The following is a 10,868-nucleotide window of genomic DNA, read 5'->3' as shown; positions in this document are numbered from 1 at the left end:
GTGCAGGACGAACATGCTCACAGAGTTCAGGATGACCCACCAGAATGCCAGATATGGCTCTGATTACAGAGACACCTCCAAACTAACTGAGTTTGCTTTTTATGTGACGAGATAAACTGATACCGCTTTGTTGTCGCATGTGAAGTTTTGCTTTGAGTTGACTTTGACGAGCCGTTTCCAGTCGGCTTATGTAACTGACTCCTGCAGACCTTGCTCCTCTTGTGCAGCTGCAGCCCAGGGGCAGAGCGGGGGCAGACCAGGGGCACCCCGAGTGCCCCAGTGGAGCCGTTAGACTGTGGAGGAAGCACGGCTCTGTTTGGGAAAGGAAGAGGAGTGCTTGTGTGGTGACATCAGAGAAATTTGAAGCCGTCAGTGGGACCTGTTCTGCTCCCCCTTCCTCAGACCCTTCTCCTGCTTGAACTCCACTCCACACACAGAAGAAAAGCTCCACGTGTTGCACCCAGCTCTGTCTCACCTCCTGCGGCTTGACTTCACACCTCTGTCCCCTGCTCGATCCTGGAGGTAAGTTCTTCCACCTCTGAAACCAACTCAAATGCTTTTTCAAACTGACTTTTCTTGAGGAAAGTTGCTCTGTGGTCAGACGGAGTAGAGAGCGCTGAACTCCTGTGCGTTTATTCACTTTGTCAAACGTTTCATTTCAATGCCGTGGGAGGTGTGGGTCTTGTGTTGTGTGGAGTTTGGAGTTTTGGTGAGGTTTGGTGTGAGTGAAGGATGCAAAACTGAAAATACAGTGAAGTGCGATTCTTACATAAGCGGAAAACCTACACATTCCACCAGATGAGGGCAGAGCCTGAGCTGCACACTATGTTTTCAATGTACGCAGAGACATTGTGTATGAGGCAGTGGTGAGGTACATGGGAGAGCAAATAGATTATCTGCAAATGTAATGCCAATCCGCTGCGTATTTATCACGTATGTAAAGTTTTATGTGTATTAGGGCTGAACTATTTGGGAGAAGTATAGTTTTTGTACAGTATTGTGATTAGATTTGCATGTTTTAAATGGTTTTAAATGTAGTAAACAGTTCAAAGTTCACATTGTAAACGCCAAAACTAATGCAAGAACATATTTGGATTGATACAGTAAAGAGAAGTGTGATTATTATTCATATATTGTTCTTATTCTTGTTTTTTAATTGAATAAGTGCGATCCTTCAAATTGCAATAAGGATTTGTTTGTATGATGTTTAAGTACTGCGATACTCGATATTGCGAGATATATATAGTTTGACATAGTGATGAGTTCTATTAAATCAAATACGTTCATGCCTTAATGTTCAGTGAAAATAAAAAGTTAACGGAGACAAAGCTGAGAGCCTTTTTCTGTCATAGATATTACGTCGATATTTACTTTGTTGCGATATCGATTGTTACATAATCTAATATTGCGATATCAATACTTTAGTGATGCATAAATAATAATAGTAGCTGTATTTTGATCATTATAACAATTATCCGAACGATACAAACTCTACAACACATACGAAAAGAGCTTTTATAACAAAGACAGTGGCATTATTAATTCAAATGTCAAAAAATAATGAATTATTTTAGATTTTCTTCAATAATACACATTATTCATAAATGCTCTCTGTCTAGAAGACTTCAGTCACCATATTTCCACCTTTGTTTGGTTCAAATATTTTTTAAAGTCTCAAAGTACAATCAAAATCACTGACTTAGTTGACATTAGTTGCAGTCCTCGTGTATTCGTCAAACTCCGTCAACATAAAGACGTAACCATGACAAAACTAAGAAAGAAATTAGGAATAAAATGAATCCTTTTTCAACATTTTCATCTTAAAGAACGTTTGTTTCTGTCAGTTGTTGGCTCTTGGTGTTATTTTGATACAGTCAGTTTGTCGATAATTGTGTTAATACTGTAAAAAGACTGCATCTCATCGACCAGTCAGTAATTCTTTGTGTCCAGACAAATATATAAAAATAACAGGTAGTCACTATTATTCTGATGAATCGTTGCAGTCCTAATTACACTTCATCTTGTAGCCCAGGTCTTGCCGCCACCTCAGGCTCAGTATTTTCGTGTATAACTTTTATTTTGCACTTGAGGGAAACTCTTGAACATGCTTCTCCTGATGTCTGGGTATGTCTGTGTATGTCTGTGTATCCCTGGATATCCCTGGACAGTGCGCTCTGCAGTGAAGGCAAACACTGTGCAGACAGCTGTCCCGTGGTCACGTGGGCTGTAGTGGGCTCTTGGAGGTGATTGGATGGTTCTGATGGGAGGAATCACCTGCAGCAGAACGTGGAAGCACGTGTGGCCCTGGGCCTCGAAACTCACAGAAAAACACCACACTTACTACGTGTCTATATGAATGGATGCAATTGTGATTTGAATGCATTTTTCCTGTTGTGTAAAGCACTTTGAATTGCCTTGTGTATGAAATGTGTTCCACAAATAAACTTGACTACTAACAGGCTCCATGTGACAGAGCGCGGCCGTGTGTCTGTGTGTCTGTGTGTGCGTGCGTGTGTGAGAGCCCACCAGCTGCTCACACTCCAGTCAACACAAGCACACATGGCTAACATAAGCTAACAGAGGCTAACAGAAGCCAACAGAAGCTAATAGAGGTTAACAGAAGCTAACAGAAGCTAACATAAGCCAACAGAAGCCAACAGAGGCTAACAGAAGCTAACAGAGGTTAACAGAAGCTAACAGAGGCTAACAGAAGCCAACACAAGCTAACAGAAGCTAACAGAAGTCAACATAAGCTAACTCAAGCGAACTAAATGTGATTTATTTAAACTTTAAAGTACAAATGTTAGACTACACATGTAACTAAAATGTGGTGAACAGGAATATGTTTCAGATTCTACAAAAAAAAGTTCCTATTTTTCTCCAGTTTGACAATTTAGTTTAGGTTTCTGATGTTACTTCCTGGTTGGATGTGCGCAGAAGATGTGACATAGGTAGAGGAAATTTGGCTATACGATAGCACCATGTTTTGCTTATTTTTACCTCCCTAAAACTAATATTTGGACCTAAAATGCCAATAAAATAAAACACATGTATCCTTAGACTGATATATATTGCTACAGACAAATCTCAATAAATGATAACATTGAAACTACTTTATGCCACTGAAACATGAACCCTAAATGTGTAATATCATTAAAAACATGAGCTGCAGTAAGAAAATTGCAGAATAAAACATTTTAGCACTTATTTGGTGTCTGTAACTAGTCATAAACGTTACTTATTAGACTTTCTGCAGGTCAAATATGATCGTACCACAAGCATATAACATAAATTGCAGAGTGCAGCTTTAAAGTTAGTGTGTACTGGAATTCTATATTACTATTTGCACTTCGGATTTGAAGTAAACGTGCTCAACTCAAATATGTGTGAGTGTAATGTTATAGAAGCATTTACGGGCTTGTGCTTTACGATTAATCAAATCAGAAAGCACACCAAGATACTCACTTTGGATTGCCAAATTACTCTAATCAGTTTGAAGTAAAGTATGATGTGTTTATTTGTGATCTCATTGCTCTTTATGAACCTGTACAAGTGAATGAATATTTGGCATAACACTATTGCTTAAACAGACCTGTAAATGTTAAGTGAAGTTCAAGTGCACAAAACCTGAACCAACTGTAAATGAACCATACAAAGTGAGGAAATATCTCTTGCGATAACAATTTAACTGTTATTATTTCAGACATAAGGAGTTCCATAATTAAAAGAAGACAAAGTACAAAAGCAAACAAACAAACACAGCAGTCATTTGAGTCCATAACATTTGATTGATGACTGTAGCGTCTCTGCCCAGTGCTTTCTCACAGCAGAAGGGTTTGTGCATGAGCTCGTTTGAGGGTTGGTCAGTGTCATTTTCAGACAGATCCAGGCGATGCAGGAAATTGTATGTCAAATGTCTTAGTAGTGCCTCAGGTGGGCATGTCCACAAACACTGACTGGCACTATGCACAGCAGAAGCCTAAAGGCGTCGTTATGAGCCACTCTGAGCCTGCAGAAGGTTCCACCACAGAGGAGCCGTACAGTGGAGTACAAGGCTCTGCACAAAGAGCACTTCAGGTGAACTAAACATTCTCATTAACATGATTCCTGGGCGTAAAGTTACAATATTGCCTTTGATGTCTCTGTCATCAATCATCTGTTACAAAATGTCCCATGTATTTGACCTCTGGTGAGAACAAGAGGGCTGCAGCTATCCATCATTTTAGAAATCGAGTAATATATTGATTATTTTCATTGATTAATCGAGAAATTGTTGTTGGGTTTTTACATTCCGCAAACATTTTTCAAAGCATATTCAATTTTTTAAAATAAATGTTATAGTGCATAGTAATAAACAAATAAGGAGTGTTAAAATAACACATTTTATTCTTTATTTCACGTATGTCTCCAAGCATTTCACTTCACCAGTGCAAACTGCTCTGTTTGTACATAAAGGATATTTATAAAGGACTAAATCACTTAACGTTTGTAACAGATACAGTCACTATGAATTCATTGGCAGTTTATGTCACATAAACTAAAATAAGAAACTTGTTTGTAAAACTTTATGTTAATGAGGCCAGTGCTGTCCGAATGTCCAGCAGGTGAAAAACTAGTGCATTCAAAATGTCCACAATGCACCATGAAAAGTAGTGTCCAGCGATGGTCACTAGGCCGGTCAATATAGACCACAATGCATTGCAAGAGTCCGAAAAACAACAGCGACAGGTCTTTAACTGGACACAACAGATTGAATGAAGCAGGAGAGCTGTTTAAAAGCACTGATGACTGGAGAATATGAACAAAACATCAAGTTGCAAAGCTGCTAGCGTTAGCCGCTTAGCTTAGCTTGAGATCACAGGCAAAAAGTAGAATAATCCAGTCCGTTTGTTGTTTGATGTGAGATCCATGACATCTATGGGGATTAGTTGTCCATAAATATGTGTGTGACAGATGGATTTGACCAATATTTATTACACAGATCTATTTTTATCTGAGTTTTGCTGACTTTTTTCCTCATTGTCCGAATCGCTCAGTGATTGAGTCATGGATCTATTATAGTCTATAATGTAGTGAAGGAGGGGTCAAGGGTCCATTGTGGACATTCGGACGCAGCCTGTAGTGCTTTAGTTGTCACATATTCATGCTGTATATAGTAAGTAAATATGTAAATTGAATGAATCGAGGCAATTAAATAATAATCAAAGCTTTTGTGTAATTGAATGACTTGATTCATCATTTCAACCCTACAAGAGGCTTAGTAGTTAGTTAGTTACATTTGTATCTGCTTTACTTCTAACAATCATCATGTTACTCTTTATGGAACGCTGTCTGTTTATTGACGCTGGAACAATTGCTTCATTGTTTATACAACTAACTTTCTTTTAACCTTGTTACAACAATGTTTCCTCTGCATTAGTTACTCAGAGTTGTATTTGGATTGATTCCTGGATGTTTGAGTAATGCCGTATTGTCCTGCAACTGAAGCTCGAGTGCTCAGATCATTCCAGTTTTCACCAGTCTCTGCTCCACTTGACATAAAACTATCAAGTCTTTTAGACAGAACGTGTCCTCACAGTTCCACGGTCACATGTTAAAGCCTGTTGGTTTGCTCACAGTAATAATTGCCGTGGCTCTGGTGATAGATCAGGTTATTGAGGAGCTGCTTTTAACACTGGAGTCGTAAGTGGCCCATTTATCTGCTCGCATTTAAGTTCTATGCTCTATTATACTAAACAAATTCAACAGAAAACACCTGCCATAAAACGGCAAATCAAATCCAAAACAGACTGCGCTCTTGCCTGCTGCACTCACTTTCTGACAACAGGGGACACTCATGAGCCAAGAATACCGGAAGAAAACAATAAGAGTGATCGCTGGGATGGTCCTGTTTTTATTTCTCAGCTGTTTTAGATCAATATGGCCGTTTACAGTGAACAAAATGTGAAATGATGATCTTCTTTATGTTCTAGTTCAATACTAAGAACCTGAAAAAAGACTGATATGTCTCCTTTAATAAGTCATGGAGCATTCATTATACATCTGCATCACAGCACAATGTAATGTTCCCGAGGCTATTGTAGTAGAACATTCAGACGTGCAAATGATGATCATGTGACACAATTCAGCAGGAAGCAAACGTGCATTCCAGTATCACAAAAAAACATGAATCACTTTAAAATTAAATCACTTTATTCGCTTGTATGAACCATTACACTTGCAAGTTTGTTTTATTTTTAACACTTTCATTGAATTGTTTTTAGCATGGACTTTATACACAACATCTCCAGCACAGAAACTGCAATTACCATATTTTCATAGTTTTGGCCGGGGTGCGACTTATATTTATACTTATAAACTTATATTTATACTCCGGAGCGACTTATATGTGATATTATTTGTTATTTTCACACTTGCAACCGCATTTCATACTCCAGTGCAACTTAAATATGCTTTTTTCTTCTCTATTATGCATTTTTTTGGCTGGTGCGGCTTATACTCTGGTGCAACTGTTTTTGGTTATTTCTCCTACGTTTTGCCCCGACTGCCCGTTAACCAGAGGCTTCACAGGAAGGTTCTCATTGGGTGAAAGTTCAGGACGAGGCTGGCGGCGCTGAACGTTCTGTACGTGTGAAGATGCTCCGCGCACGCGTCACAACACGCAGACACTGTTTCCATATGCAGTAGTTCTTATCTGGTCCCTATAGAGTCTGTGTTTGCCCTGACTCTGGAGGACACACGTGCAGGTGACGCTCACGCTGGCTCCACATGTGACCCACGTGTTTGTTTACAGCAGAAGCTCCCATTCTGGCAGAACATTTACAGTAATTGTAGTTGATGCTGTTGTGCATCTTCAGAGAGCCAGAGTCCTTGCTCCAGAAGGGACTGAGGTACCAAACGTTTAGCGGCCTTTTCCCGACTGGAACTGCACTGCAAATCGCCAAAGTATCGATATTACAAACAAACTAAATATATCGCAATAAGGCAAGGCAAGGCAAGTTTATTTGTAGAGCACATTTCATACACAAGGCAATTCAAAGTGCTTCACACAGCAGGAAAAATGCATTGAAATCACAAAGAAATTACAGAAATACAATAAAATTAACTAAATTAAAAATTAACAATCCAACTGATTTTCTAAACTAATAAAATCACAAACAAAAGAGAAGAGTGCAAAGATAAAAATTAACTACAATAAAATTAACTAAATTAAAAATTATCAATCCAACTGATTTTCTAAACTAATAAAATCACAAACAAAAGAGAAGAGTGCAAAGAAAAAATCCTTTCAGTCATATGCGCAGCTAAACAAAACTGTTTTTAGCTTAGATTTGAACATTGTCAGAGTAGAAGCCTGTCTCACATCTTCAGGAAGACTGTTCCAGATTTTAGCTGCATAAAACTGAAACGCAGATTCCCCATGTTTTGTCCTGACTCTGGGCACCAGCAGGAGGCCGGTCCCTGAGGTCCTCAGAGTCCGAGATGGTTCATAAGGCACTAACATATCCAAGATGTACTTTGGTGCTAGGCCATGGAGAGACTTGTACACAAGCAGAGCTGCTTTAAAGTCTATTCTCTGAGCCACAGGGAGCCAGTGCAGAGACCTGAGAACAGGACTAATGTGATCATACTTCCTGGTTCTGGTCAGGACCCGAGCAGCAGTGTTCTGGATGTACTGCAGCTGTTTTACAACTCGTTTTGAGAGGCCAGTGAGCAGGCCGTTACAGTAGTCTAATCTACTGGAGACAAACGCGTGGATAAGTCTCTCTAAATCTGGTTTTGACCGTATATTTTTGATTTTGGCAATGTTTTTTAGATGGTAAAAAGCTGCTGATGTTATTGATTTGACGTGGCTATTAAAGTTCAAGTCTGAGTCCATTATTACCCCCAGATTTCTAATTTGGTTTGTAGGTTTTAGAGCGAGACTCTGGAGGTGACCGCTAACACTTTCTCTTTGTTTCTGTGGGCCAAAAACAATTATTTCAGTCTTGTCTGAGTTCAGCTGGAGAAAGTTGTTTTGCATCCAACCACTGATCTGTTGGATGCAGTGACAGAGTGAATCCACTGGTCCATAGTCACCTGCCGATAGTGAAACATAGATCTGAGTGTCGTCTGCATAATTGTGATAGGACACATTTTCACTGCGTATCAACTGACCCAACGGCAGCATGTAGAGGTTGAACAGAAGGGGACCCAGGACTGACCCTTGGGGCACTCCACAGGTCAGGGTCATGTGGTCTGAGACACAGCTACCAATTTCAACAAAGTACTTCCTGTCTTCCAGATAGGACCTTAACCAGTTTAGGGCAGTGCCAGTGATGCCCACCCAGTCCTCTAGTCTCTGTAAGAGGATCCCATGATCGACAGTGTCAAAAGCAGCACTCAGATCTAACAGAATTAAGACTGAGGCTTTGCCCGTGTTAGTGTTCAGGCGGATGTCATTTGTCACCTTGACAAGAGCAGTCTCAGTGCTGTGATGAGGTCTAAAACCTGACTGAAAAACATCAAATGAGTTGTTTATTAAGAGGAAATCTGTGAGCTGTTGGTAAACAACCTTTTCAAGGACTTTGCCCCAAAATGGCAGATTAGAGATGGGCCGGTAATGACTCAGTACTGCGGCATCAAGACTGCTCTTCTTTAGGAGAGGCTTTATGACCGCAGTTTTCAAAGACATTGGGAATGTTCCAGATTGAAGCGACATGTTAACTATGTGAGTGAATGGTGCTAACAAACTGTTCAGCACAGACTTTAGAAATTTGGTGGGTAACACATCAAGGCAGCATGTAGATGAACTCAGACTGGTGATGATCTCATAGACAGTTTTGTCAGTTACTGGTGCAAAGTGAGTTAGCTCTAAGTGTCTTGGTGGTTTTAGGGTAATTTTTTGCATTGTGGGATTTATAGCATTTTTAATGCCCTGAACTTTGTCATTAAAGAATAATGCAAACTCATTACACTTGGATGTGGAAATGAGTTCTAACGGCAGCTGAGCTGGAGGGTTTGTTAATCTGTTTACTGTGGCAAACAGGACACGCGAGTTGTTACTGCAGCTTCCAATTATTTCAGAAAAATATCTTTCCCTAGTTCTACATAAGATTAGGTTGTACATGTTCAGCTTTTCTTTGTAAATCTCTTTTTGAACCTGGAGCTTTGACTTGCGCCATTTCCGTTCGGCCCTGCGGCACTCCCTTTTCTGTGCCCTGACCGAATCATCATTTCTCCACGGCGCCTTCTGCTTATTTTTAACCATTTTAGCCTTTATAGGGGCGATGGTGTCCAGAACATTCAAAACACTAGATGTAACAGAGTTCAACAAATCATTTACATTAGAACATGAGACATTTTCAAAGTTTATCATTTCCATAAACAGTGCACCTGTGCCATCACTTATGTGTCTCCTCTGAACAACTGCAGGACCAACCGGAGGTTTGAGAGAAACAGACAGGTCAAAGAAGACACAGAAATGATCAGACAGAGCAACATCGATCACATTAACATTTGAAATATTTACCCCCTTTGTAATTATGAGATCTAGAGTGTGTCCTTTGCTGTGGGTGGGGCCTCTCACATGCTGAGTAAGACTGAAAGTTTCAAGGACAGCATCAAGCTCTTTAGCGTTTCTGTCACAAATATTATCAACATGCACATTGAAATCACCTGTAATGACCAAACCATCAAAGTCTGTGCATATGACTGAAAGCATCTCAGTAAAATCATCAATAAAACTTTGGCAGTGCTGGGGAGGCTTGTATAAAACAATGAAGAGAATGGATGGAGACTGTTTTAGCTCCATTTTAAAGGATACATACTCAAATGATGAAAACACCCCAAAAGACAACCTGCGGGTAATTATTTCATCTCTAAAGACAGTACAGACTCCACCCCCTTTTTTGTTTTCTCGTGTTTCAGATTCAAACTTAAAGTTGGGTGGAGCAGATTCTATCAGAACTACATTTCCTGTGTTTTTGTCAAGCCATGTTTCAGTTAAAAACATAAAATCAAGATTATAAGAAGAAATACAATTATTAATTAAGAGAGATTTGTTACATAAGGATCTGACATTTAGCACAGCAAGTTTCAGACTAGTTTCAGTGAGACTGGGCTTTATCTTTTCACAGGGAATATGAATCACATTTCTCAGATTGGGCCTGACTCGCATTTTGTTTTTCCATCTGTGTGATGATGTGACTACAGAAATAGCACTAGGGGGGGCTCTTTTTACATTGGCCCCCGGGTTGGTTTGATTTTTAATGTGACAATAAGTCCCGGCAACGCTGAGACCCAGTGCATCCTAGCTATGGGAGATACCAGGTGAAAGGCGAGGTTGGATGGGTGGTGGGGCTTTTGTAGCCAAGGAGAGTTTGGGACCAGGTGAGAGGCGAGGGGGGATGGGTGGTGGGGCTTTTGTTGGTGTAGTCGGCTTGTGCAGGGAAGACATAGCCCTTGCTATATTGGGCGTGAGTGGAGCCATCTTAATGCCTGATTTGATCAGACTTTCAAAATGGCTGGGAAGGCCCATGGGTGAGAGTGGAGATGAGAAGGAGAATGATGAATCTTTAGTGGGAGTAGATGTTGCAGGGGGAACCCAGGGCTGGTGTGAAGGCAGGGGCGATGACAGGGATGTTGTTGGGCTTGTCACAGATGGGTCCAAGACCTTTGAAGATTGTTCCTTTGCTGGAGGCGGTGGAGGTGAATGCGGAGCAGCTGGAGCTGAATCCTTTGCTGGTGGTGGTGGAGCAGCTGCTGATGAATCCTTTGGTGGAGGCTGAGGTTGTGGTGCTTTTGATGTTGAAACATTGGCTCAGTCACTGGCTGATGGAGCAGGAATTCTTCTCTCATTCCTCTCTTCTCTAACTATCTGCTCAGGA

At 40.4% G+C, this 10,868-nt stretch overlaps 1 protein-coding gene across 1 annotated transcript in view; it reads left to right on the top strand.

The window, feature by feature from the left end:
• Positions 1-239: 239 nt before the first annotated feature.
• The window catches only part of LOC140362981 (sodium-coupled neutral amino acid transporter 3-like), a 31,849-nt gene continuing 21,220 nt past the window's right edge, over positions 240-10,868 (top strand). The window contains exon 1 of the mRNA XM_072449280.1: positions 240-522. The gene's annotated coding sequence lies outside the window, so the exon portion shown is untranslated. The remainder of the gene's footprint in view (positions 523-10,868) is intronic.

Source organism: Eucyclogobius newberryi, unplaced genomic scaffold (assembly GCF_026437365.1).
Source record: "Eucyclogobius newberryi isolate DKJ021-1_F unplaced genomic scaffold, fEucNew1.0.hap1 SCAF_17, whole genome shotgun sequence".
Classification (NCBI taxonomy): domain Eukaryota; kingdom Metazoa; phylum Chordata; class Actinopteri; order Gobiiformes; family Gobiidae; genus Eucyclogobius; species Eucyclogobius newberryi.
Note: the sequence above shows the minus strand (reverse complement) of the source record. Positions and strands in the feature narration are given on the sequence as shown.